Source organism: Lepus europaeus, chromosome 3, assembly GCF_033115175.1.
Source record: "Lepus europaeus isolate LE1 chromosome 3, mLepTim1.pri, whole genome shotgun sequence".
Taxonomy (NCBI): Eukaryota; Metazoa; Chordata; class Mammalia; order Lagomorpha; family Leporidae; genus Lepus; species Lepus europaeus.
In genome coordinates, this window is record NC_084829.1 from 50,238,381 (window position 1) to 50,263,045 (window position 24,665).

Below are 24,665 nucleotides of genomic sequence, written 5' to 3' on the forward strand. Positions count from 1 at the left end.
CAGTAAATCCTGGACTTTGGTTTTTCCAGTTTGGGCCCAACTGAAAAAATCGAAGGACCTATGGCTCTCATCTTATAGAGACACCAACTAATCAGTCTATTTGGAGTATATTAGAAGGACTGTCAAGATGTGATGTGGTACCAGACTTTAAGTTTCTATAATGGAAAATCCTATTAATACAAATGTTTGAGAATTAAAAAGTCTAATGATCTTGTGTTACTAGACATGATAGTTATCTTAATGAGAAAGCCCCAGAGGCCTAAAGGGTTAAATACTTGTAAAATCCTACAGGTGCTTTCAAAAATACTGTGAAGTAAGCAAGTGCCTCTTGTTGGTTGATGAGTTTATAATTTTAAACATGGCGACTTAAAGTCTTTTGTCATCCACAGTTATATATGATGTGCTGCTCATAAAACTAAAGTGTTGTTGGTCCTGTGTTTAGCTGTCCTCCTACAGGTTCCTATGGACTTTTTCCAGCCACTTTTATTGTATTCAGTACTTTGGGATGGCTCTGTAAACAGATGAAGCCAATAATGTATTAACAGTACCAACTGAGAGAAAGTATGGTTAACTGAGGTTACTAAAAACAAAAAGCAATTCAAATCAATTGGCAATCGACAAAAAGAGTTAAAGATTTTAAAAGCTATTATTAAAATTGCTATATTGGTCTACTATGCTATGTTATATGTGTGTACATATTGTATGTCCACATGGGGAAATTTTATTAAGAGTTTTATTTTAAATGGCTTATAGATAAGATTGTCCATAAATTTAAGCTGCTAAAATCAATCAAAGATACATTTTAATTTGAGTGATCTGAATCTGTGTATCATATGTTTTAAACGTGTTGGTAGAAAGAAACTAAAAACATTTTAGATGGTTGTGCTTAAGTTTACTGGCTAAACAAACTATACCATGTTAGATATTTAAGAGGTGTTTTCAAATACATGATTCTTAAAATTTATAGAAGGCATTGGACCTTCTGGTAAATGTTTTCTTAAGTTGTTATCTAATGGTTGAAACGGTTTGCTAAGTATTCATGTGATATTGCTATTGTCAGCAAGCGATCTAGGACTTGCTCCCTCATTTCTCTATTCTAAGCCCAACTTGTTCTTTCATTTCTCTATTCTCTACAAAGTAGGAAACTAATTCTATTATGAAGGAATCTGTAGGATGCACAATTTAATCTTTAGACCTTATAAAAGAGATGGCTAACATTTTTCTGTAATAGCATAGCCAAAATAAGAACTTAAATAATAATCTCATAGCTAGATTCACTTCGCCATCAGCGAAGTATACAGTAAGCAGAAAAAACCTCCCTTTCAGACCAAAGGGAAAGAAAGTTTTAAAATGAGAATATAATTTTCCTCATGGGCATTGTCTACCTTAGAAAAACTACTACAGAACATGTCTGTGACTATAGACTTGTAGTTCAGGCCACTGAAGATTAGAGATGGGACTTGGGCACTTCCTTGACTTGCATCCTCTGGTCTGCTTTAACACAAACCAGGAGGAAAAGAAAGCTAGGCATCAGAAGCAATGGGTGGCAGGCCTATTAATGGCTGATCTGTACAGTGATCTGCCCTCAAGGAGACTCAACAGGCCAGTCCACTGCAGTGGCTTTCAATGTGGTAAGCCTGGGCTTCAGCAGAAGTCAGCTTATAAAGAGCCCCTGGCAGCTCTGCCAAAAGTTGGATCACTGGAAATGGACCTGCCCTGGAGTCGAAGGATGCCCAGGTCAGAGCCACAGATCTTATTGGCTCTAAGCTGAAAAGCCCTTCACTCAGCCCAACTTCCAAAGTGACCACTGCAGCTGAGGGGATGGTCAAGTAGGGTCAGCAACATTGCAGGCAGAACTGTAAATTTCTTGTTAGAGATGCCCCCTGCCTTTACCTGGCCAGCTCTCCTCCCAGGCCAGCTAAGTAATGAAAGTCAACAGAGTGCCTTCCCCTAGGAGGTTCACACCTCCCTTAGGATATACCCCATGTGAAGAGATAGATAGGCCTGGGCCTCTAAATTTACAAGGCCTAAAGCCCACCAGATTATTATCAAGCCCCTTCTATCAGGTTCTATTTGCCTCTCAATCAGAAAAATTACTTGTAGCTTAGACAGCACCTTTCTTAGCTCCTCTAATAATGACTCTGTCCTTTGTTCTAGGCCCTGTCTAGTGCACTTGGGCCTCATTCCTTCGTAATCATAACCTCTACTCTACCACCAATGGCTCTACTCCCAACCTGTGTGTACTGATGGTCCTCTTCCCCACTTAATGCTGTATAATTGTTCAAACCTGGTAAATGCCACTCTTAGGATCATTGGTTACTATCCTCACTCTGTCTTTTATGACCTTGTCTAAATATGATCAGAGTCGGCAAACTTGGAAGGCTTCCATAGCCTTGGTAACTCATGACGACAGCCTAGGATGGTTACTGGCGCCATAAACTAGAGTGTCAATTTGTTGGGTCAACAACAGGAGCCACTGTGCACTTGCTCCTCATGTGGGATCTCTGTCCTTAATGTGCTGTACATTGTGATTTAATGCTATAACTAGTACTCAAACAGTATGTTTCACTTTGTGTTGCTATGTGGGTGCAAACTGTTGAAATCTTTATACTAAATTGATCTTCTGTATATAAAGAGAATTGAAAATGAATCTTGATGCAAATGGAAGGGGAGAGGGAGTGGGAGAGGGGAGGGTTGCGGGTGGGAGGGAAGTTATGGGAGGGGGAAGCCATTGTAATCCATAAGCTGTACACTGGAAATTTATATTCATTAAATAAAAGTTAAAAAAAAAGAAGATGGTATTTATAATTTTTATTATTTATTTAGTTAGAATGAAACTGATTTTCCAGCATCCAATTTTAAACAAGAAAACATGAGACAATAAGAGATAAAGTGATTTGTCTAATTTCAAATGACTCTCTGGCAATTCTAGTCCTTTTGAAATACCCAATGGAAATCACATTTTTTAAATAAAATAATTTGTGAAATGTACTAAGGGACAAACCAATACACAAGATACCCTCGGGCTTAACATCAAATTTAAAGACTGTTATTGCCTGCATAATGCTAAGTTATTTTTTACTAGAATTCTAGTAAAGTTAGTTAATCAAATGTGATAAATTAATACAAATACTTCTATACATAGAAAGACTCAGAACAGGCATTTTCCATTCATCATTTCTTAAGAAGATAAACCTTGGGAGAAATGAGGATACCACAAAAGCAAATAATCTTTAAAAAATAGGTAGCTATAAATTTAACAAAAAAGTACCTGAGGAAAGAGAAAATGTATTTATAGCTCACTATATACTTTTGTGGTTATAAGATATACTTGTTTACTATAAGAACAAACAAGGTGTTAGATTGTCAAATCAGACTCTCAAGGAGAAGAGATCTTACCTAGTATCAAACTTTAGTAATAACCAAAGGCTATCTATAATATCTGTGAGACCCAGAGAGCAAAGGCAAGTCCAAGACCACCAAAAACACTTCCTAATTCCTTTCCTGAAACATTAGGATGTAGATGGCCCAGTCTTAACAGAAGATGTTTCAAAATAATGCATGAGGCCATCGCTTATCCAAAGGGAGCCAGCCCTCCAAGTCATGAAATATCCCCTTTTTATACTTTGATAAATAAGTATAAAATGACATCTTACAAAAGGCCACTCCTAAGAAATTTATAAACTCCAAGTTTTGCATCCAGAGGAGCTTTTTTCTCTCTGTTCCTCCTCCCTCCTTTTTTCTCTATCTTCCCTTGTAGAATGGACAGGATACAAACTAGCTGATAACCAATCTCCTCAGCATTAGTCAAAACAATGAAATAACACTTTATTGATTTTTTTTCACTTTTGAAACAACTTATAACAAATTACAAGATACTTAGTTGTAGTTAATGAACATAATGCAATGTTAGTAAGTTTGACATGTAAGAATAAAGAGGACAAAAGTTTGGGCTAGAATGTAAGATAAAAGCTGAAGGAAATGTTAGAAGTGCTAATACCCTCACCTTCAAAGTAGAGAATCAAGAAACACTATACTATCGACCCAATAGGAAATGAATATGTAAGTATATTATTTAAATTTACAGAGACAATGAGTAAAGGGATGCTAATTTTAATGTAATATTGTGTGAGATGTGTCATCGTTGGTCAGTGGTCTAAGACTCAATAGATAATGACTAAAATAAATAACCCAAAGCAAATACAACATATAAATACGGTGTTTCAAGATATAATTGTCAGAAACACAAGAAAGGAATTAAAAACATGTCCCGTTTTCAGAATGGCAATGTGGTGCAGGGGAGTTATGTTCTTCCAAGTAAGTCTACCTATATTCTATGATATTTTTAGCTATATGTAGGAATTATCTTTTGATTAATTTATTTAGTCAATAAAATAGAGACACAAATGTTTCTTTCAATCTACTCAAATCTGGGTCCACATTGCAGGCAGGGAACTAAACAGTAAACATAACTGACTGGTGTCAGTTCCAAAACTATTTAAAGAGCAAGTGATCATAGATCTTGAAAGCTAAGGTTGTATAGTTCCAGGGTTCTTCCCAACCCTTTGACACCTCCTGGGTCAGACATTGTTTTTGTCTCCAAAAATGCATTTTCCATTCCTTTCTGAATAGCTTTCTTGAGTTTTATAAGGCAGACAGCACTCAGGCACAGATAATACTTCATAGAGCTCCTTGAGTTTTATAAGGCAGACAGCACTCAGGCACAGATAATACTTCATAGAGCTCCTTAAGACTGGGTGTGGTGTGTGACTTTTACTGAGATGATGTGGACATAACTGATGGTTGTCACTTTCAAGTTTGCCCTTAAAAGAAGTGACAATGAATTTCCTTTGCCCTTTCTGTTTTACTGTTGCAAGAATTGGATTCAGGGTTGAAAGTATATTTTCTAGATGTTTTCTAGCAGCTCAGACTGTATTCTACCTAATAAGTTTCCCATAATTTCCAGCCTTTCAGATTTAGGTTTGTTTTATCTATCTATCTATCTATCTATCTATCTATCTACCTACCTACCTATCGATTGATTGATTGATTGATTGATTTTAAGATTCATTTTATTTATTTGAAAGTCAGAGTTATGGAGAGAAGGAAGGCAAGATCTTCCATCTACTGTTTGACTCCCCAAATGAGTGAAAAACCCAGAGCTGGGCCAGGCCAAAGAGGAAAGAGTTTCATCCAGGTCTCACACATGCGTGAAGGGGCCCAAGGACTTGGGCCATACACTGCTGCTTTACCATCTGCATTAGCAGGGAGCTAAATTGGAAGTGGAGCATCCAAACTTGAACCAGCACCCATTTGTGATGCCAGCATTACAGGCAGCAGCTTGATCTGTAATACCACAATACAGGCCCCTTGACTTATTTTTTTAAGACATTTAGTAGTTGGATCACCTAACAATGGATGATTGACTTGCAATACATGTATCTGCTGATTTTCCTCCCTCAAAAATCTGTAGAGTGGCCAGTGCTGTGGTGCAGTGGGTTAAAGCCCCAGCCTGCAGCGCTGGCATCCCATATGGTCACCAGTTCAAGTCCTGGCTGCTCACTTGGTTAATCCTCTACCTGAGGAGCCTGCATACCATATGGGCACCAAGTTCTAGTTCTGGTTGCTCCTCTTCCAGTTCAGCTCTCTGCTATGGCCTGGAAAAGCAATGGAGGATGGTCCAAGTACTTGGGCACCTGCACCCGCATGGGAGACCTGGAAGAAGCTCCTGGCTTTGGATAAGCTCAGCTCTGGCCACTGCAGTCATTTGGGGAGTGAACCAGCGGAATGGAAGACCTCTCTCTTCTGGCTCTACCTCTCTCTCTAACTCTTTCTTTCAAACAAATAAAATAGTTCATTAAAAAAAAGTCTGTAGAAATATCTTTGTGTCATTTCATGAATTCAAATAATCACTAATCCATTCCTGTACAAATTCAGGTTTACAATGTACACTGCATTGAGCTAGGAATTTGTGAGGTAGAGAAAGGATATTTTAAAAACATAGAAGCATTTTCTTTACCATCTCAAAAGAGCAAGCATTGGTGAAGTACCATGGTTAAGAAAAAGGCTTGTAGTCAGGCTGTCTAGATTCATAATCTGGGTCTACTATTTACAAACTGTGATTTCAGGCAAGCTAATGAACCTCACTGTAACTTACATACTTCATATTTTAAATGGGAATAATATTATTAGACTCGTCATTAATTGGTTGTGAAAATTAAATGAATAAAAAAAGCATTTAGAATAATTCCTGGGGCATAGTAAGCAATAAAAAAAAGTTACATATTATTCTATCTGGAAGGATATGACATATACACATTTTAAGAAAAAGTAATTTTTATTGTTTTTATTTTAAGAACAGTTTATTATAATTTAAGGAATTTATTAATACATTAGATTCTCAGGGTCACAGCAAAAGCATGATGATTATTACAACAAAATTCCCATCAATTCTCATGTCAATGTCTACAAAATATATGGAATAGGAGGGCCAGCACTATGGCATAGCAAGTGAAGCCGCTGCCTGCAGTGTCAGCATCCCATGCAGGCACCAGTTCATGTCCTGGCTGCTCCATTTCCCATCCATCTCTCCGCTATGGCTTGGAAAAGCAGTATAAGATGGCCCAAGTGCTTGGGCCCTTGAATCTATGTGGGAGACCCAGTTCCAGCCATTGTAGCCAGCTGGGGAGTGAACCAGCGGATAGAAGACCTCTCTCTCTCTCTGCCTTTCCTTCTTTCTGTGTAACTCTGACTTTCAAATAAATTTTTTAAAAAATTTATATGGAATATATATAATGCTAAAAATATAATACTTCCCCTCCTCCTTCCCTCTCTTTCTCTTTCTTTTTCCTTCTTTCTTTCCTCTTTTCTTGCTAAGAAATTAAGTTTTGAAAAGATGCTGGGCAGCAAACATTATTAGCCATCAAATGGTGTTTATAGTAAATTTTCATACATGAGAAATGGAAAGAAATATTCTTAGTTTTGTTGTCTCAATCATATACTCAGGCATTGATTTAAAATCTGGATCATCAACACACATATTTATTTTTAGTTTTGTGTCACTTCATGTATTATCTTGTACTGTTTGCTTTGTCTAGATTTCCTTTCCTGGATTACTTGAATTATCCTATCTAGTGTAAAGTTTTGCTTATCTACTGACAGAGTCACATATAATTCTGTCAAGAGCCACAGATTTACTGTATTTTCAAATATAAAAATTTGTATGTAGGTGGGGCCGGCACTGTGGCACAGCGGCTTATAAAGCCCTGGCCTGAAGCACCGACATCCCATATGGGCGCCGGTTCTAGTCCCGACCACTCCTCTTCCAATCCAGCTATTTGCTATGGCCTTAGAAATCGGTAGAAATGGCCCAAGCCATTAGGGCCCTGCAACCATGTGGGAGACCAGGAAAAAGTTCCTGGATCCTGGCTTCGGATCGGTGCAGCTCCAGCCATTGTGGCCATCTGGGGAGTGAACCAGCAAATGGAAGACATCTCTGTCTCTACCTCTCTCTGTAACTCTTTCAAATAAATAAAATAAAACTTAAAAAAAAAGTAAAAAAAATTGGTATGTAGGTTCCAAGTTCTGTTACCATCAAGCACTTTTCCAATTTCTCATTTCACTTTAAAAACACTATGCCTTGAGAAATAATGATTTTTTGAGAATGAATGCACTTTATACTTGTGCCAGCCAAAAAACTTCAAATTTAAACATTTTTCAAATTAAATTATATTGAATTCATTTCCTAGTGGATTTCATTTGAGATTTTTCACTAATTGTCTAGCTTGCCAATTTCCCTTGGTCTTTAATAGTAAGAAATTATGGCTTTTCTAAAAACAAGTGTTTGCAACATTTCATGTATTCATTATTATTATTTAAATTTGATTATTTTAGGCTTCCCACTTTTATTAGCTATGAAAAGTTTAGCCTTTGGTTGAAGAACACTCAGCTGTCAGTGGAGTATTTTATCTTAGTTCATCTAATTTTATTATTGACGTGTAAATAAAACTAGATGATTGCCAAATCATGAGTCTCAGTACCCCCATGTTTACGGCAGCTCAATTCACAATTGCTAAGATACAGAATCAACCCAGATATCTATCAAGTGAAGACTGGATGAAGAAATTATGGTATAGGGGCTGGCGCCATGGTTTAACAGTCTAATCCTCCGCTTTGCGGCACCGGCACACTGGGTTCTAGTCCCAGTTAGGGTGCCGGATTCTATCCCGGTTGCCCCTCTTCCAGGCCAGCTCTCTGCTATGGCCCGGGAAGGCAGTGGAGGATGGCCCAAGTCCTTGGGCCCTGCACCCGCATGGGAGACCAGGAGAAGCACCTGGCTCCTGCCTTCGGAGCAGCGTGATGCACTGGCCGCAGCGGCCACTGGAGGGTGAACCAACGGCAAAAAGGAAGACCTTTCTCTCCGTCTCTCTCCCTCTCACTATCCACTCTGCCTGTCTAAAAAAAAAAAAATTATGGTATAGGTACACTATGGGATACTACAGAGCAGTTAAAAAAAAAATGAAGTACTATCATTTGCAAAAAATGTATGCAACTGGAAACCATTATACTTAGTGAAATAAACCAGTCCCAAAAAAAGATAAATACTGTAGATCCTCCCTGATCCATGGCAACTAATAGAGTACCTAAAAAGGTACTCTATAGAAGTGAAATTGACACTTTGAGGTGTGATGATTTTGAACAGCCCTTGTCATAACTTTTGAGGAATAATGTTTTTGTTGGGTTTTTTTTTTTCATACTATTTGTTGAACTCTTTACTTTGTGTAGGGTTAATCTTAGGAGTACAAAGTTAACTGAAAATAGATCTTTGTAAAAAAAATAAGAATGGGAATAGGGGGGCAGAGCCAAGATGGCGGAATAGAGAGGGTGCGCACCAATAGTCTGGGAAAAGATAGTTTAATAAAAGTGGAGTTACTATAGCCTCAGGAAAAGACTCAGAAAAAAAACTGCAGAGGAAACTCTTCTGGATCTACTGGATGTGACACAGAGGACCTACGGGGAGAGCAAGGTCGCCCAACACGTGGAAGCCGTCCCACGGGAGTGGAACCGCGGGAGCCCAGTCCCAGAAGCCCAGCCGCAGAATCAGCGCACCAGCACTGGAAGGGGAGATGAGACAAAAACCTCTCGGTAACCCAAGACATTGGCGGGGAAAGGCAGAAGGAGGCCTGAAGCCCCACTGGGGAAAGTGCACCAGGCTGACTGGAAGAGAGAAAAAAAACGAATAAATAAGGGGAATCAGCACGGACAGTAGCCTTTCTCTTCACTCACCTTACAAAGCAGAGCAGGAAAAAGAGCAGGCACCGATTTACATATGTAAAACTGCGCTCACCATTAGTAGGTTAAATCTAGTGAAAGTGGGTGGAGCTAATGAACTGACACTGTGAAAATCTGAGGGGGGGCCAGAGAACTCACCAAGTACACAAACTCGGTAATCTTGGCAACCCGGTGAGAGACTGCGGAGAAATGCCAAACAAACGTAGAAACCGAGGTAACAAGAGCAAGGAAGACACTATGATGCCCCCAAATGAACAAGACACCCCAATTCAAGATTATGAAGATGATGAGATAGAAGAAATGCAAGAAGCAGATCTCAAGAAATTGATAAGAACATTAAGAAGTTCTCAAAAAAAATTCCTGAACTACAGAAATCTTTAAAGGACAAGATAGAAAATCTCTCTTGTGAAAATGAAATATTAAGGAGGAATCAAAATGAAATGAAACAACTAGTAGAACATGAAATTGTGATAGTGACGAGAAACCATAATGAAATGAAGAATTCAATAGATCAAATAACAAACACATTAGAGAGCCATAAAAACAGAATGGGTGAAGCAGAAGAGAGAATATCGGACTTAGAAGACAGAGAACAGGAAAGGAAACAGTCAAACCAAAGAAAAGAAGAGGAAATTAGAAATCTAAAAAATATTGTCAGGAATCTACAGGATACTATTAAAAAAAAAACAACATTCGGGTTCTAGGAGTTCCTGAAGGCATGGAGAGGGAGAAAGGATTAGAAGGCCTTTTTAGTGAGATACTAGCAGAAAATTTCCCAGGTTTGGAGAAGGACAGAGACATCCTAGTACAGGAAGCTCATAGAACCCCTAGTAAACAAGACCAAAAGAGATCCTCACCATGACACATTGTAATTAAATTCACCACAGTGAAACATAAAGAAAATATCTTAAAATGTGCAAGAGACAAATGTCAGAGTATTCTCAGAGGATCTCCAATTAGCTGACTTCTCATCAGAAACCCTACAAGCTAGAAGGGAATGGTGAGATATAGCCCAAGTACAAAGAGAAAAAAACTGCCAGCCCAGAATATTATATCCTGCAAAGCTCTCATTTGTGAATGAAGGTGAAATAAAGACCTTTCATAGCAAACAGAAACTGAAAGAATTTGTCGCCACTCGTCCAGCCCTGCAAAAGATGCTTAAAGATGTCTTACACGCAGAAACACAGAAACATGGTCATCAACATGAAAGAAGGTAAAGGAAGGAAAACTCACAGCAAAAGATCACAGGAAACTCAAAGCATATATTAGAAAATATCTTTGGCAAATGGTAGGGCAAAGTTACTACTTATCGATAGTCACATTGAATGTTAATGGCCTGAACTGTCTGGTAAAAAGATACCGAATGGCTGACTGGGTTAAGGAACAAAACCCATCTATTGCTTCTTACAAGAAACATATCTTTCTAACAAAGATGCATACAGACTGAAAGTGAAAGGCTGGAAAAAGAAATTCTATGCCAACAGAAACCAAAAAAAGCTGGCGTAGACATCCTAATATCAGATAACATAAATTTTACCACAAAAACTATTAGGAGAGACAAAGAGGGGCACTATTTAATGATTAAGGGATCCATTCAACAGGAAGATATAACAATTATCAATGTATATGCACCTAATCACAGGGCACCAGCTTAGTTAAAAGACTTGTTAAGGGACTTAAAGGGAGACTTAGACCCCAATACAATAGTACTGGGGGACTTCAATACTCCACTCTCAGAGATACACAGATCAACAGGACAGAAGATCAACAAGGAGACAGTAGATTTAAATGACACTATAGCCCAAATGGATCTCACAGATATCTACAGAACATTTCATCCTACATCTAAGGACTTTACATTCTTCTCAGCAGTACATGGAACCTTCTCTAGGATTGACCACATTCTAGGCCATAAAGCAAGTCTCAGCAAATTCAAAAGAATTAGAATCCTACCATGCAGCTATTTAGATCATAAAGGAATAAAGCTGGAAATTAGCTACTCAGCAATCCCTAGAGCATATGCAAACACATGGAGACTGAACAACATGCTCCTGAATGAACAATGGGTCATAGAAGAAATTAAAAGAGAAATCAAAAATTTCCTGGAAGTAAATGAGGATAAAAGCACATCATACCAAAACCTATGGGATACAACAAAAGCAGTGTTAAGAGGAAAGTTTATATTAATAGGTGCCTACATCAAGAAATTGGAGAGGCACCAAATAGATGAGCTTTCGGTTATTCTCAAGGATCTAGAAAATCGGCAGCAAGCCAGACCCAAAGATAGTAGGAGAAGAGAAATAATTAAAATCAGAGAAGAAATCAACAGGATTGAATCCAAAAAACATTACAAAAAATCAGCCAAATGAGGAGCTGGTTTTTGAAAAAATAAACAAAATTGACACTCCAATGGCCCAACTAACTAAAAAAAGAAGAGAAAAGACCCAAAACAATAAAATCACAGACAAAAAAGGGAATGTAACAACAGACACCACAAAAATAAAAAGAGTCATCAGAAATTACTACAAGGAGTTGTATACTACAAAACACGGAAATCTATCAGAAGTGGATAGATTCCTGGACACATGCAACCTACCTAAATTGAGCCAGGAAGACATAGAAAACCTAAACAGACCCATTACTGAGTCAGAAATTGAAACAGTAATAAATGCCCTCCCAACAAAGAATAGCCCAGGACCAGATGGATTCACTGCTGAATTCTACCAGACATTTAGAGAAGAACTAACTCCAATTCTTCTCAAACTATTCAGAACAATCGAAAAAGAGGGAATCCTCCCAAATTCTTTCTATGAAGCCAGCATCACCTTAATTCCTAAGCCAGAAAAAGATGCAACATTGAAAGAGAATTACAGACCAATAACCCTGATGAACATAGATGCAAAAATACTCAATAAAATTCTGGCCAATAGAATGCAACAACACATCAGAAAGATCATCCACCCAGACCAAGTGGGATTTATCCCTGGTATGCAGGGATGGTTCAATGTTCGCAAAACAATCAACGTGATACACCACATTAACAGACTGCAGAAGAAAAACCATATGATTCTCTCAATAGACGCAGAGAAAGCATTTGATAAAATACAACACCCTTTCATGATGAAAACCCTAAGCACACTGAGTATAGAAGGAACATGCCTCAATACAATCAAAGCAATTTATGAAAAACCCAAGACCATTATCTTATTGAATGGGGAAAAGTTGGAAGCATTTCCACTGAGATCTGGCACCAGACAGGGATGCCCACCCTCACCACTACTCTTCAATATAGTTCTGGCAGTCTTAGCCAGAGCTATTAGGCAAGAAAAAGAAATTAAAGGGATACAAATTGGGAAGGAAGAACTCAAACTATCCCTCCTTGCAGATGATATGATTCTTTATTTAGGGGATCTCAAGAATTCTACTAAGAGACTATTGGAACACATCAAAGAGTTTGGCAAAATAGCAGGATATAAAATCAATGCACAAAAATCAACAGCCTTTGTATACACAGGCAATGCCACGGCTGATAAAGAACTGCTAAGACCAATCCCATTCACAATAGCTACAAAAACAATCAAATACCTTGGAATAAACTTAATTAAGGGCATTAAAGATCTCTACAATGAAAATTACAAAACTTTAAAGAAAGCAATAGAAGAAGATATCAAAAAATGCAAAAATCTTCCATGCTCATGGATTGGAAGAATCAATATCCTCAAAATGCCCATTCTCCCAAAAGCAATTTACAGATTCAAAGCAATATCAATCAAAATACCAAAGACATTCGCTCCCTCAGGGAGAGTCTGACTCCAGTAGCAGGGTCCATCTCTGAAACAAGCAGCGAGCCCATCGCTGTTCTGGGGAGCCGCTCCTGAGCCCTCGCCAGGGGCGAGTCCCGCGGACGCAGACCAGAAAGGAAATCGGCCCAGTCTCTGGCTCCAGAGGCGGCTGCAGCTCTCCAAGTTCTCTGCGTGGGGAAAATGCCAACAGGTGGAAACTACCCTGGCCATGTTCCCCACTCTCAGAACAACTGACCAAAGTCTGTGAAGTGCGGTGGAGACAAGATCTTTAAGTACCGGAAGTGACAGGGACCCGGGCTGCAGCCTCAGGAAAAGACTCAAGAAAAAAACTGCAGAGGAAATGCTTCCGGATCTAGTGGATGTGACACAGAGGACTTACAGGGAGCCCACCGTGTGGAAAACCAACCGAGACGAGCCGAGCGGCGGGAGACGAGCCAGAGCCACAGAATCTCGCCAGCGCAGGAACCCGAGGAGGGTAAGACAAAGACCTCAGAAACCCAAGACATTGTGGGGGGGGAGGGAACAGAGGCCTCTCCCTTCACTCACCAAGCAAAACAAAGAGCACCGCGATTTTACATATGTAAAGCGCAGCCAAACTCAGTAACTTTAGCGAAACTCGAGAACACATTGAGGGCTGCATAAACTCTTTGTGTGGTCCCAGGGGTAGATCAAACAAATACTCACAGAGGCCAGATTTCAACTACCCTCAACTCCACTCCCAACTGAGTCAAAAAAAAAAAAAGAGAGAGAGAGAGAGAGAGAGACCGAGCCAGCAAGGAGCAAGTGAGTGAGCAATCTGGGAGAGTCACTTTTTACACAGCCTTAAACCTGAAAAATCAAGCATAGCTCTCTGGCCACACCCATCACAGCCCCTAAGGATTCAACAAAGCAGACAGCTCACTTAGAGGCATAGTATAACGAGAAAAAAAAACACCACAGCAAAAAAAAAACCAAAACAAAACAACAACAACAAAAAAAAAAACACCATAAATTATCTCCAACATGCCAAACAACAAACATAGAAGCCGAGGTAACAAGAGCAAGGAAGACACTATGACGCCCCCAAGTGAACAAGACAACCCAATTCAAGATTATGAAGATGAAGAGATAGAGGAAATGCAAGAAGCAGATCTCAAAAAAATGATAAGAACATTAAGAAGTTCTCAAAAACAAATTCTTGAACTACAGAAATCCTTAATGGACAAGATATAAAATCTCTCCCGTGAAAATGAAATATTAAGGAGGAATCAAAATGAAATGAAACAACTCGTAGAACAGGAAACTGAGATAGTGACCAAAAACCACAATGAAATGAAGAACTCAATAGATCAAATGACAAACACATTAGAGAGCCTTAAAAACAGAATGGGTGAAGCAGAAGAGAGAATATCGGAATTAGAAGACAGAGAACAGGAAAGGAAACAGGCAAATCAAAGAAAAGAAGAAGAAATCAGAAATCTAAAAAATACTGTCAGGAATCTACAGGATACTATTAAAAAAACCCAACATTCGGGTTCTAGGAGTTCCTGAAGGCATGGAGAGGGAGAAAGGATTAGAAGGCCTTTTTAGTGAGATACTAGCAGAAAATTTCCCAGAGTTGGAGAAGGACAGAGACATCCTAGTACAGGAAGCTCATAGAACCCCTAATAAACATGATCAAAAGAGATCCTCACCACGACACGTCGTAATCAAACTCACCACAGTGAAACACAAAGAAAAGATCCTAAAATGTGCAAGAGAGAAACGCCAGATTACTCTCAGAGGATCTCCAATTAGACTCACAGCAGACTTCTCATCAGAAACCCTACAAGCCAGGAGAGAATGGCGAGATATAGCCCAGGTACTAAGAGAGAAAAACTGCCAGCCCAGAATATTATATCCTGCAAAGCTCTCATTTGTGAATGAAGGTGAAATAAAGACCTTTCACAGCAAACAGAAATTGAAAGAATTTGTCGCCACTCTTCCAGCCCTGCAAAAGATGCTTAAAGATGTCTTACATACAGAAACACAGAAACACGGTAACCAATATGAAAGAAGGTGAAGGAAGGAAAACTCACAGCAAAAGATCACAAGAATCTCAAACCAGATATTAGAAAATATCTTTGGCAAATGGCAGGGCAAAGTTACTCCTTCACAATAGTCACATTGAATGTTAATGGCTTGAACTGTCCAGTTAAAAGACACCAATTGGCTGATTGGGTTAAGGAACAAAACCCAACTTTTTGCTGCTTACAAGAAACTCATCTTTCCAACAATGATCCATACAGACTGAAAGTGAAAGGCTGGAAAAAGATATACCATGCCAACAGAAATGAAAAAAGAGCAGGCGTAGCCATCTTAATATCGGACAACATAAACTTTACCACAAAAACTGTCAGGAGAGACAAAGAGGGGCACTGTTTAACGATTAAGGGATCCATTCAACAGGAAGATATAACAATTATCAATGTATATGCACCTAATCACAGGGCACCAGCTTAGTTAAAAGACTTGTTAAGGGACTTAAAGGGAGACTTAGACCCCAATACAATAGTACTGGGGGACTTCAATACTCCACTCTCAGAGATACACAGATCAACAGGACAGAAGATCAACAAGGAGACAGCAGATTTAAATGACACTATAGCCCAAATGGATCTCACAGATATCTACAGAACATTTCATCCTAGATCTAAGGACTTTACATTCTTCTCAGCAGTATATGGAACCTTCTCTAGGATTGACCACATACTAGGCCATAAAGCAAGTCTCAGCAAATTCAAAAGAATTAGAATCATACCATGCAGCTTCTCAGACCACAAAGGAATGAAATTGGAAATTAGCAACTCGGGAATCCCCAGAGCACGTGCAAACACATGGAGATTGAACAACATGCTCCTGAATGAACAATGGGTCATAGAAGAAATTAAAAGAGAAATCAAAAACTTTCTGGAAGTAAATGAGGATAACAGCACAACATACCAAAACCTATGGGATACAACAAAAGCAGTGTTAAGAGGAAAATTTATATCAATAGGGGCCTACATCAAGAAATTGGAGAGGCACCAAATAGATGAGCTTGCAAGTCATCTCAAGGATCTAGAAAATCTGCAGCAAACCAAACCCAAACCCAGTAGAAGAAGGGAAATAATTAAAATCAAAGAAGAAATCAACAGGATCGAATCCAAAAAAACATTACAAAAAATCAGCCAAACGAGGAGCTGGTTTTTTGAAAAAATAAACAAAATCGACACCCCATTGGCCCAACTAACTAAATAAAGAAAAGACCCAAATCAATAGGATCAGAGATGAAAAAGGAAACATAACAACAGACACCACAGAAATAAAAAGAATCATCAGAGATTACTACAAGGACATGTATGCCAGCAAACAGGGAAATCTATCAGAAATGGACAGATTTTGGACACATACAACCTACCTAAATTGAGCCAGGAAGACATAGAAAACCTAAACAGACCCATAACTGACACAGAAATTGAAACAGTAATAAAGGCCCTCCCAACAAAGAATAGCCCAGGACCAGATGGATTCACTGCTGAATTCTACCAGACATTTAGAGAAGAACTAACTCCAATTCTTCTCAAACTATTCAGAGCAATCGAAAAAGAGGGAATCCTCCAAAATTCTTTTTATGAAGCCAGCATCACCTTAATTCCTAAGCCGGAAAAAGATGCAACATTGAAAGAGAATTGCAGACCAATATCCCTGATGAACATAGATGCAAAAATACTCAATAAAATTCTGGCCAATAGAATGCAACAACACATCAGAAAGATCATCCACCCAGACCAAGTGGGATTTATCCCTGGTATGCAAGGATGGTTCAACGTCCACAAAACAATCAACGTAATAAACTACATTAACAGGCTGCAGAAGAAAAACCATATGATTCTCTCAATAGACGCAGAGAAAGCATTTGATAAAATACAACACCCTTTCATGATGAAAACTCTAAGCAAACTGGGTATGGAAGGAACATTCCTCAATACAATCAAAGCAATTTATGAAAAACCCACGGCCAACATCCTATTGAATGGGGAAAAGTTGGAAGCATTTCCGCTGAGATCTGGCACCAGACAGGGATGCCCACCCTCACCACTACTCTTCAATATAGTTCTGGAAGTTTTAGCCAGAGCTATTAGGCAAGAAAAAGAAATTAAAGGAATACAAATCGGGAAGGAAGAACTCAAACTATCCCTCCTTGCAGATGATATGATTCTTTATTTAGGGTACCCAAAGAACTCTACTAAGAGACTACTGGAACTCATCGAAGAGTTTGGCAAAGTAGCAGGATATAAAATCAATCCACAAAAATCAACAGCCTTTGTATACACAGGCAATGCCACGGCTGAGGAAGAACTTCTAAGATCAATCCCATTCACAATAGCTACAAAAACAATCAAATACCTTGGAATAAACTTAACCAAGGACGTTAAAGATCTCTACGATGAAAATTACAAAACCTTAAAGAAAGAAATAGAAGAGCATACCAAAAAATGGAGAAATCTTCCATGCTCATGGATTGGAAGAATCAATATCATCAAAATGTCTATTCTCCCAAAAGCAATTTATACATTCAATGCAATACCAATCAAGATACCGAAGACATTCTTCTCAGATCTGGAAAAAATAATGCTGAAATTCATATGGAGACCCAGAAGACCTCGAATAGCCAAAGCAATCTTGTACAACAAAAACAAAGCTGGAGGCATCACAATACCAGATTTCAGGGCATACTACAGGGCAGTTTTTATCAAAACAGCATGGTACTGGTTCAGAAACAGATGGATAGACCAATGGAACAGAATAGAAACACCAGAAATCAATCCAAACATCTACAGCCAACTTATATTTGATCAAAGATCCAAAACTAATCCCTGGAATAAGGACAGCCTATTCAATAAATGGTGCTGGGAAAATTGGATTTCCATGTGCAGAAGCTTGAAGCAAGACCCATACCTTTCACCTTACACAAAAATTCACTCAACGTGGATTAAAGACTTAAATCTACGACCCAAAACCATCAAATTATTAGAGAGCATTGGAGAAACTCTGCAAGATATAGGTACAGGCAAAGACTTCTTGGAAAAGACCCCAGGAGCACAGGCAGTCAAAACCAAAATTAACATTTGGGATAGCATCAAATTGAGAAGTTTCTGTACTGCAAACGAAACAGTCAGGAAAGTGAAGAGGCAACCGACAGAATGGGAAAAAATATTTGCAAACTATGCAACAGATAAAGGGTTGATAACCAGAATCTACAAAGAAATCAAGAATCTCCACAACATCAAAACAAACAACCCATTTAAGAGATGGCCAAGGACCAGATAACCAGTAGCAATCAGGGAAATGCAAATCAAAACCACAGTGAAGTTTCACCTCACCCCTGTGAGAATGGCTCACATCCAGGAAGCTACCAACAATAGATGCTGGAGAGGATGTGGGGAAAAAGGAACACTAACCCACTGTTGGTGGGAATGCAAACTGGTAAAGCCACTATGGAAGTCAGTCTGGAGATTCCTCAGAAACCTGAACATAACCCTACCATACAACCCAGCCATCCCAGTCCTTGGATTTATCCAAAGGAAATTAATTTGGCTAATAAAAAAGCCATCCGCACATTAATGTGTATTGCAGCTCAATTCACAATAGCTAAGACCTGGAACCAACCCATATGCCCATCAACAGTAGACTGGATAATGAAATTATGGGACATGTACTCCATAGAATACTATACAGCAGTAAGGAACAATGAAACCCAGTCATTTGCAACAAGATGGAAGGATCTGGAAAGCATCATGCTGAGTGAATTAAGCCAGTCCCAAAGAGACAAATATCATTTGTTTTCCCTGATCAGCGACAACTGAACACCAAAGGGGAAACCCATTGAAGTGAAATGGACACTATAAGAAACAATGACCTGATCAGCTTTTGTCCTGACTCTAGATGTACAATGTAATACTCTGTAATTAACACACAATTATTCTTAGGTGTTTAAACTTTAACTGAAAAGTGATCCCTGTTAAATTTCAGAGTGGAAAAAGAGAGGGAGGAGATGCACAATTTGGGACATGCACAATCAGTCTTGCCCCAAATGATAGATTTAGAAACGTGCCAGGGGATTCCAATTCAATCACGTCAAGGTGGCATGTACCAATGCCATCTCACTAGTCAAAGTGATACATTTCAATTCACAATTGATCATAATCATAGGATTAAGAGTCAAAGGGATCACATAAACAAGACTAGTGTCTGCTAATACTAACTGATAGAATTAAAAAGGAGAGAATGATCCAACATGGGAAGTGGGATACACAGTAGACTCATAGAATGGCAGATGTTCTAAACAGAACTCTGGCCTCAGAATCAGCCCTTAAGGCATTTGGACCTGGCTGAAGAGCCCATGAGAGTATTGTAGGCATGGAAAGCCAAGATACCATGGAAAAGAAAAAAAGAAGAAGACCTAAATGAAAGATCTCTGTGAGTGAGATCCCAGTGGAAAGAACGGGGCCATCAAAGAAGGAGGTACCTTTCTCTGAAGGGAGGAGAGAACTTCCACTTTGACTGTGACCCTATCGGAATAAGATCAAAGCGAACCCTAAAGGCTTCCATAGCCCTGGCAACTCATGACTAGAGCCTAGGGAGATTACTGACGCCATGAACAGGAGTGTCAAATTGTTAAGTCAGCAACAGCAGTCACTGTGTACTTACATCCCATGTGGGATCTGTCCTTAATGTGTTGTCTAATGTGCAGTGATGCTATAACTAGTACTGAAACAGTATTTTTACACTTTGTGTTTCTGCGTGGGTACAAACTGATGAGATCTTTACTAATTATATACTGAATCGATCTTCTGTATATAAAGATAATTGGAAATGAAAAAAGGAAAAACCTGAGGTTAAATTGGAAGTGGCATAGAAAATTAATTAATTTTTAAAAAATATTATGTAGGATCTCTGCCTTTAATGGGCTGTACACTCTTATTTAATGCTATAACTAGTATTCCAACAGTATTTTTTTTTCACTTTGTGTTGCTATATGGGGGCAAACTGTTGAAATCGTTACCTAATATATACTAAACTGATCTTTTGTATATAAAGAGAATTGAAAATGAATCATGATGTGATTGGAAGGGGAGAGGGAGCGGGAAAGGGGAGGGTTGTGGGTGGGAGGGAAGTTTTGGGAGGGGGAAGCCATTGTAACCCATAAGCTGTACTTTGGAAATTTATATTCATTAAATAAAAGTTTAATAAAAAAAATACCAAAGACATTCTTCTCAGATCTGGAAAAAATGATGCTGAAATTCATATGGAGACACAGGAGATCTCAAATAGCTAAAGCAATCTTGTACAACAAAAACAAAGCTGGAGGCATCACAATACCAGATTTCAGGACATACTACAGGGCAGTTGTTATCAAAACAGCATGGTGCTGGTTCAGAAACAGATGGATAGACCAATGGAACAGAATAGAAACACCAGAAATCAATCCAAACATCTACAGCCAACTTATATTTGATCAAGAATCCAAAACCAATCCCTGGAATAAGGACAGTCTATTCAATTAATGGTGCTGGGAAAACTGGATTTCCACATGCAGAATCATAAGCAAGATCCCTACCTTTCACCTTACACAAAAATTCACTCAACATGGATTAAAGACTTAAATCTATGACCCAACACTATCAAATTATTAGAGAGCATTGGAGAAACTCTGCAAGATATAGGTACTGGCAAAGACTTCTTGAAAAATGCCCCAGAAGCACAGGCACTAAAAGCCAAAATTAACATTTGGGATAGCACCAAATTGAGAAGTTTCTGTACTGCAAACGAAACAGTCAGGAAAGTGAAGAGGCAACCGACAGAATGGGAAAAAATATTTGCAAACTATGCAACAGATAAAGGGTTGATAACCAGAATCTACAAAGAAATCAAGAATCTCCACAACATCAAAACAAACAACCCATTTAAGAGATGGCCAAGGACCTCAATAGACATTTTTCCAAAGACGAAATCCAAAAGGCCAACAGACACATGAAAAAATGCTCAAGATCAGTAGCAATCAGAGAAAGGAAAATCAAAACCACAATGAGGTTTCACCTCACCCCAGTTAGAATGGCTCACATTCAGAAATCTACCAACAACAGTTGCTGGAGAGGATGTGGGGAGAAAGGGACACTAACCCACTGTTGGTGGGAATGCAAACTGGTTAAGCCACTATGGAAGTCAGTCTGGAGATTCCTCAGAAACCTGAACATAACCCTACCATTCAACCCAGCCATCCCACTCCTAGGATTTACCCAAAGGAAATTAAATTGGCAAACAAAAAAGCCATCTGCACATTAATGTTTATTGCAGCTCAATTCATAATAGCTAAGACCTGGAACCAACCCAAATGCCCATCAACAGTAGACTGGATAAAGAAATTATGGGACATGTACTCCATAGAATACTATACAACAGACAAAAACAATGAAACCCGGTCATTTGCAACAAGATGGAGGAATCTGGAAAACAACATGCTGAGTGAATTAAGCCAGTCCCAAAGAGACAAATATCATTTGTTTTCCCTGATCAGCGACAACTGAGCACCAAAGGGGAAACCTGTTGAGGTGAAATGGACATGATGAGAAACAGTGACTTGATCAGCTCTTGTCTTGACTGTTGATGTACAATGTAAATCTTTATTAATTTTAGTATTTTTTTTGTTCTAGTACTGGTGGCAGGAGCCAGGTCTCCCATAGTGTGCAGGGCCCAAGCACTTGGGCCATCCTCCGCTGCACTCCCGGGCCACAGCAGAGAGCTGGCCTGGAAGAGGGGCAACCAGGACAGAATCCGGCGCCCTGACCAGGACTAGAACCCGCTGTGCTGGTGCTGCAAGGCGGAGGATTAGCCTATTGACCCGCATGCCGGCCAACCAGGTCCTTCTAAACCCTCTGCTCTGCCATCCTCAAAAAGTTGATGTTGTCTCATGGCTGCAATGTAATAGTTTCAAGTATTACATCTTCACACAAAATGTGGAAAATTAGTAAATGAAGACAGTGTCTTCCATTCATATACCCTTATCCTTTTATCAAGAAGGAATGTTCTTCTAGAAGAGCACAGAATAATTCCTCTCATGTGTTACTAGCCAGTTCTAGTCACATGATCCTCATTAGCTGGAAGGGGGTGAGGAAAACAAATATCTGGCATTATCAGCTCATCTTCTGGATGATATTTTGGCCAATAGAAGAAGATAGAGAAAAATGACTTTTGGCTCTCTAAACAACAATGTCAGACACAGTAAAGCAGTAACCATTGGAGGAAGGAGACTCAGGAGAGTTTAAAATAGTAGGTTATTTTGTATAAACCACTTTTCAATTTCTGTCTCAAGACGTTAACTATATGAAATAGAGAAATGAATATTTTCCCCTAACAAAAATTGCAAACTAAAAGAGATAGTTTCTTGTTTATTCGGCATAAATAATTGATGAAAAAAATCTATTAAGTAATCTGAAACCATGATCTTTATAATACTTTATTATGGCTTCCACATGAAAAAAAAGGGAATGAATAATTATTTGGCAGATTTAAATAAATCACAGTGTTATATAACTGTACCTTTTTTTTCCTTCCCTTCTATCACATTTTAAGTTGAAGTAAATAGTGTGCTTTGTTTTCAGCTATTGGTTTACTGAATCAAAAAAGGAAACATTGGGTAAATGAGAAAACATATTGTTCAATATGTCTGCAAATACCAACTTGGAAGAGTACTGATTTCCAAAACTCCATTATATTTACCTGAAATAGTACTGACTTCGTAGTTAGAACAGATATCAAATAAAGGGAAAGTGACACATAAAAGAAAAATTAAAAAGGAAGATCTTGCAAGTAAAATGTTATGCCCATTGTCTGGAAATTAATACTCTGCAGTAAAGCTGTCATCAGGTTCAAGTGTTACCAGATTTCAAGATGACCATAATGTTTGAGGACAGAGGTGTAGTCACCGGAACAGGAATGACTGTTTTTGAGAATGGCATGTCCACAAACAAGAACACCAACAAAACTTCATCCCAATAGCAGCTGGCAAGCAGCAGGGTTTGAATTCCTAGTAGACACAAAAAAGCTATGATCCTTGTAGAAAATGCCAAGAAGCATCCTAATTCAATTCGTGGAGCTTAAATTTTAAGTATTTTTCCTCCTCTGAGCAGCAGGAACAGATGAACTCTCAGGAAATAAAGATCTCATTTTCATGGAAATCATCTCCCAAGAACAAGGGAGGAAAAAAAGTAAGAAAATGTATGAGGTAGACTTGGGATTGCTGTAAAAGACAACAGGTGTCAGAGTTTTCTATGAAGACTTAACTATTCCTTGAGGTCTATTTTAATGACTTTCTAGGAGTTAACACAGTTTATTTTCCCTCTGGAGTAAATGGAATTCTAATAACCAGGTGCAGTATAATCAGCTCTGGAAAACAAAGTTAAGCTACAAAACAACATAAATGCAATATCACTCCATATCTAAGATTAACATATCATGATATACAGAGCACTGGGCAAGGACAATGATATAATTGATTGTTGTTCAAAGGATTGGACTCACTTTCTAAATACTGATGTAACACACCTATATTTCTGATCAAATAGTGAATATTTATTTAATCTTCAGAGACTCCCAAAATATGGCACTTCAAAAGTACCATGGAGTTCTTTAAAATGTGTACACCAAGAACCGACGCTCCGCATTACGGCTGCATAGGTCTGTGTGTAGCCATTGTCAACTATATTTAAACTACTTTAAGGTGATTGTACGGGTGCCAAAGGTTACAAATCATGGAAACATCCACTGACTTAAAATGAATGTACCAATGTTTACATAGAAAGCTGGACACATATGTGTGCTCTTTTTGTTACCCTTTCAGCCCCCAAAGTCACTAATAGAAGATCTCCATAAAACCTGAAACTGTGTCATGGTCATCTTTGTATACCCAAAGCATAGTTGCTGGTACACAGTAAGCACTGAAGCATTATTCAAATGTTTATTAAAGGTACAAAAAATGGATTCTGAATGCATGGAATTCCCACATATTAATTTTGGAATTTTCAAGGAAATAAGATAAATTTAGGGTGTCAAAATTTCATTCCTATATTTTATTGACAAGGCCAGAAAGGAAACACAACTCTGAAACAAAAATGTTTTCACTGTTTATGATCATAGATTTGGGAGCAGTTTAATGATGTTTCTGTAGAGGAAATTTCCAATCCAGGAAGTCCTGGACAGAACTGTCCACCACGTAAATATGTTAAATATATTCAACTATAATCTGTTAGTTTGGAGCATTTGCTGCATTGAAGGGTAGATACATTCAAAGCACAGCTTTGGAGGTTACTGAAAGCTTCTGGACCTGTTATTCTCACATTTTGTCTAGTTATGCACTATATACAAACTTCATAGTCTTCTCAAAAGTTTTAGAGTCTATTCTAACTTGAATAGACTGGTCAACAAATTAGAGTTATACATCAGTTATGTTAATTGTCTTAAGAATCTACTAAATGCCATGGGCTCTGAAATGAGGGAAAATGAACATTAAAA

At 38.6% G+C, this 24,665-nt stretch overlaps 1 pseudogene; it reads right to left on the reverse strand.

Annotated features, from left to right (window-relative positions):
* Positions 1-24,665, reverse strand: part of LOC133756545 (actin-related protein 2/3 complex subunit 3-like) — a 160,306-nt pseudogene that overhangs the window by 126,031 nt on the left and 9,610 nt on the right.